Source organism: Gymnodraco acuticeps, unplaced genomic scaffold (genome assembly GCF_902827175.1).
Source record: "Gymnodraco acuticeps unplaced genomic scaffold, fGymAcu1.1, whole genome shotgun sequence".
NCBI lineage: Eukaryota > Metazoa > Chordata > Actinopteri > Perciformes > Bathydraconidae > Gymnodraco > Gymnodraco acuticeps.
The window spans coordinates 82,950-88,122 of NW_022990177.1; the positions used below are offsets into that span (position 1 = coordinate 82,950).

Consider the following 5,173-nt stretch of genomic DNA (forward strand, 5'->3'; position numbering starts at 1 on the left):
ATGAACCTTTATTTTCGCATTAGAAGATTTATTTTTCTTATATTTTGTCTGGAACTTTACCCTGCCCTGCCATTGTGTTAAGTATGTAATTACCGCCCCCTGGTGGTGGCACTAGGGAACTGTAGTAGGTCAGTTGATGGGTGAGAGACAGACACCACTTCTATCCCCAATGTCTCATCATTGTTGTATTGGTGTTCGAAAAGCACAAAAAAGAAAAAATGTGTTGGCTTAGGGCCTACTTTCTCAAGGCTGTAATCTCAGAGGTAATAACCTAGAGATGTTTAAGATTGTCATTCCTTTGCTCATTCTAATCAGTAAATGCAATTATGAAATAGTTTTGGCAAACGTTAGCCTAACTTGGTCAAGAGTTTACGGCTTAAGGACAATTTAATTGGCTTATGTCTAATGTCTGATAATGATTTACGTACTCCAGCTAGTATAACAATAACAAAAAAATATGATTTCATAATTTCATCTCCCTATTTGTATGAACTTGTGAATGACAATCGTTTTTACATCGATATGATTGGAACAGTAGCTGCTATGGAAGCAAATAAGTGCCATCATGTTTTGAATTTTAAAAGGCATTGAACGCGTTATATCGTAATTTAAACAACACCGAATTCATTGCATTGTAATATTTTGTTTAGAAAACCATGCATCTGAATTCATTGGTTGTGAAATTACCACTTTGAAATTACAAAATGTTTTTTTTCAATGTAATTAAAATGTGGATCCAAAAATTCAAGCTTTATAAATTCATATATTCAGGTTGCTCAAATTCGATCACTGACATTCGGATCCAAAATATTCGGTATAAAAAATTCCAACAGTGAAATTCAGATCCAAAGATTCAAGTAAAACAAATTCAGATAGCACCGAGGATAGGATAAGCAATCGAGGAGGAATGCAATTGATCCAACGTCCAACTGCAGACATAAACATGGTGGCGCAACCCGGGCATACCGGTTGGTAGAAATACTAAGCGCTATTGTTATATAGCCTACACTGTTCACAGTTTCCACCATGGCACAGGTACAAGTAACAATAATGTTTTTATGTCATCGATTGGTTTATTTGTATTGAATAGTTTGCCTTACTTGAATTATTATCCATCTGGAGTCACATTTTAGCATGGTAGTCAGAATGCTAGCGTAGCATGCTAATGTTTTGGTTTATGAGTTCACCACACTGATGTAGCCAGAAACATTAGGATGCTAAGTGAATGGGAAAGTGTGTCCCAAACTTTTTACTGGAGCTGTATGTATTTAGGTTTACCACCACATTAAGACTTGTTTTATTCTGTGAATGCACGTCCAGCTCCTCCGCTGCAGTATCAAAAAGGTTATTGCGTTTAGACAGTAACCTTTCCCTAGCCTGTAAGCACATGAGAACAGTCGCAGCTGCCTGTAATGAAGGCAAACAGTGTATCACATTGTTTCCTGCAGCTTAATCTGTGATTCTTACAGAGGTGGTGGTGTGTGCAGCAGCAGCACAGGTCCAAGACAGGAGAAAACAGGTTGGTAGAAAACGAGTTGTAAAGCAAAGTTATTTATATTTACCTTTGCAAGACGACTATGTGCCTTTTTCAAAAATATACTACATCTTGATATGGTTACATGTTTTTGATTGCAGTGGTATATGGAACTGGACAGTTCTGTTTTAAGGTTGTGGAGAGCAGTGCGAGGAGAGGTTGACACTGAGTGGTCCTGTGAGTCAGGAACAACTGGTACATACAAAACAATGACAGTTGTAAGAATAGCACACTTCTACTTCATACTAGCCCAAGGAAGCCCCACAGGTGTGCTCAATTTAAAAAAGAGTGTGTGCATGCGATTGCAGTGATGAAAGTGAAACATGCGTAGAGGGTACATTTGAAAGCAAACTAAGTGTAGTAAAAGTATGCCATATTCAAATCAACCAATGGGTTTTGCAGATGTGTAAAGTAGAATATGTATTGCATAATTTCCTTAAGTCTTGTTTGTGTTATAAGTTAATGAAAGCAGGCTTTAGGTTTCTGCAACAGTATTCTGATATACATTTCATATTTACAGGCTGGAAATGAATACTTGCACATGGTCAAGGACCTTGCAGAGATGAGGTATGAATTCAGTTGCATAGCGTTGTCTTGTTAATTTGCATCTGAACAGTTAACTTGAGTTTTGACACCACACAGGGAAAGAGCATTACATCGTTGAGTCTCCACTTGACTCCAGCTTGGCTGTTTGACCTGCCCATATTGTTACGCTGCATGGGTTTTGTATAATCTGTCGGTCATGTTCCCATACACCACCACATTCACTGAAATAATTCTGTTCAGACTACAATGTTTCTTTTGGTTTACCAGATGTGTCTGAGAGGATCATCCCAGGGCCTGCAAAGACTACATTTTCAGACAAATAGCTTTTTAGTACTTTACATATAATTGTACCATCTCATGAATGTTTTTTTCTCTGGCCTTTTTTAACAGGCATGATGGACTGGAAGGGTTGCCAGGCAGTATTGGGCTTGAACGCAGGGTGCCATTTTGTGTTAGCGGACAGAAACCGAGATATTACTCGAACATTTCCTGGGACAGTGCCCTGACAGCCAGCACCCAGATTACGTTTCTTTAGTTGGACCTTCTTTTTATTTGTGACGCCCCTCACATGTATGTTACAGCTAGTGTTTGTTTGAAGGCCTGAATGATACCTCTGTTGATTTGTTAATGTAATATGTATAAAGATTGTTTTAGGAAGAATGGATGAGGGTCAGTGAACATTAAGGTGTGATAGTGCTTTACTGTCCACACCACAATTCACCAGTGTAGAACTCTACAGGTCTTTAGTACAGGTCTGTGGATGTTGGAGGTCTACACTAATCCAAAAGTAAGGTGAGGTACGTTTATTTGCACATTTCAGACGCAGAGGCAATTCAAAGTGCTTTCCATGATTATTAAAACATGATAATAGAACAGAGAGGAACACAATAAATAAACATAATGCAATAACAGTTTCATAAAAACAATGCATTAATGAGATATAAAATAGTTTAAAAACGACATTGTAAATATGGTAAGTGCTAAAACAAGTTAAAAGGCTTCTGGGTAAGCTGTAAAAAGTAGTGTTTTTTAGCCTCGACTTAAAAGAACTCAGCGTTGGTGAAGACCTCAGGTTCTCTGGAAGTTTATTCCATTTGTGGGGAGCATAAAAACTAAAAGCAGCTTCGGCGTGTTTGGTTCTGAGGCGGGGAGTAAGTTCCAGGGACAGCTATACATCTGAAATGCAGAATTGATCTACATTGTTTAATTACATTGTGAAAAGGTACCTTCTCAGAAGGCAACACAACAAAAAGGTGGTCCATTAAATGTATTTTCCTTTGGTCAATCATAGAAAGGAAAGGTATGAATCATGACTAAATCAAGGATGAGGATGTCAACTACTTAATGTACAATAAATAATGCATTACTTATTGAATTGCTTTACATTGGGCTGTTACAGGTCCCTTTAGACATGATAGTCTGGTTACTCATTGCTACTGCCTATCCACTATTGGTAAGATGATATGGGGGGCTGATGTAGGCTTTTGATGATGGGCTCTGTTTCAAAAGAAATACATATACATTAAGGGTTGAATACATATACAGTAAGGGTTGAATACATATACATTAAGGGTTGAATACATATACATTAAGAGTTGAATACATATACATTAAGAGTTGAATACATATACATTAAGGGTTGAATACATATACAGTAAGGGTTGAATACATATACAGTAAGGGTTGAATACATATACAGTAAGAGTTGAATACATATACATTAAGGGTTGAATACATATACAGTAAGGGTTGAATACATATACAGTAAGAGTTGAATACATATACATTAAGGGTTGAATACATATACAGTAAGGGTTGAATACATATACAGTAAGGGTTGAATACATATACAGTAAGAGTTGAATACATATACATTAAGGGTTGAATACATATACAGTAAGGGTTGAATACATATACATTAAGAGTTGAATACATATACATTAAGGGTTGAATACATATACAGTAAGGGTTGAATACATATACAGTAAGGGTTGAATACATATACAGTAAGAGTTGAATACATATACATTAAGGGTTGAATACATATACAGTAAGGGTTGAATACATATACAGTAAGAGTTGAATACATATACATTAAGGGTTGAATACATATACAGTAAGGGTTGAATACTTATACAGTAAGAGTTTAATACATATACAGTAAGGGTTGAATACATATACATTAAGAGTTGAATACATATACATTAAGGGTTGAATACATATACAGTAAGGGTTGAATACATATACATTAAGGGTGTCTAAAAAGGTCAAATTTCACTTGTTTTGCATCAATCTTGATGCAGGGTACTTATTATATGTTGTACTTTGGATTCCTAAAGCTTTTAGTCTACTAACCCATCATCCAAGGTTAGTTTTCACTATAAGTACAACATATTTTTTGGACGGACAGTATCATTTACAGTTTTTTACCATGTTCAATCTGAATTTTCTTTAAAATAAAAAACATATTGAATCTGACTTTTCTACATCCAACTCACAGGTTTATCATTACTTTGAGAAAAAGGATTATTAATGTAACCCTTGTAGAAGATATGGTCATTTGTTCTGGGAATGTCCTTTTCGAGCCTGAAACCTGAAAAACAGGCTCGGGGTTTAACAGGTTAAATGATAATTATAGGTTAATAGGCCTAATATGGTGTTTTGTTAACATTACAAACATAAATACTCCATAGCTTTTAGCTCATTTAAACAGCGATATTACACCAATGATACTTAGCTTTTTGCAAATGATGCTAACGATAATACTAACTACATTTCGCTAATGCTAACGAATGAGCAACATAGGCCACCGGAGGAGTGTTGGATCCGGAGGCTTGACCGTATGTTCCGCCATGTTTTTGTCTGCAGTTGGTTCAATTGCATTCCTCCTCGATTGCTTATCCTATCCTCGGTGTCCCGGATATTGCTATCTGCATTTTTTTTACTTGAATCTTTGGATCTGAATTTCACTGTTCAAATTTTTTTACACCGAATATTTTGGATCCGAATGTCAGTGATCGAATTTGAGCAACCTGAATATATGAATTTATAAAGCTTGAATTTTTGGATCCACATTTTCTTACATTGAAAAAA

At 36.0% G+C, this 5,173-nt stretch overlaps 1 long non-coding RNA gene across 1 annotated transcript; it reads left to right on the forward strand.

Moving 5' to 3' along the window:
• Positions 1–929: 929 nt before the first annotated feature.
• LOC117547205 lies at positions 930–3,077 on the forward strand. The gene is made up of 5 exons (XR_004569132.1): positions 930–1,035; positions 1,470–1,519; positions 1,636–1,729; positions 2,055–2,101; positions 2,471–3,077. It is a non-coding gene; the product is annotated as an uncharacterized LOC117547205 (long non-coding RNA).
• Positions 3,078–5,173: the final 2,096 nt, after the last annotated feature.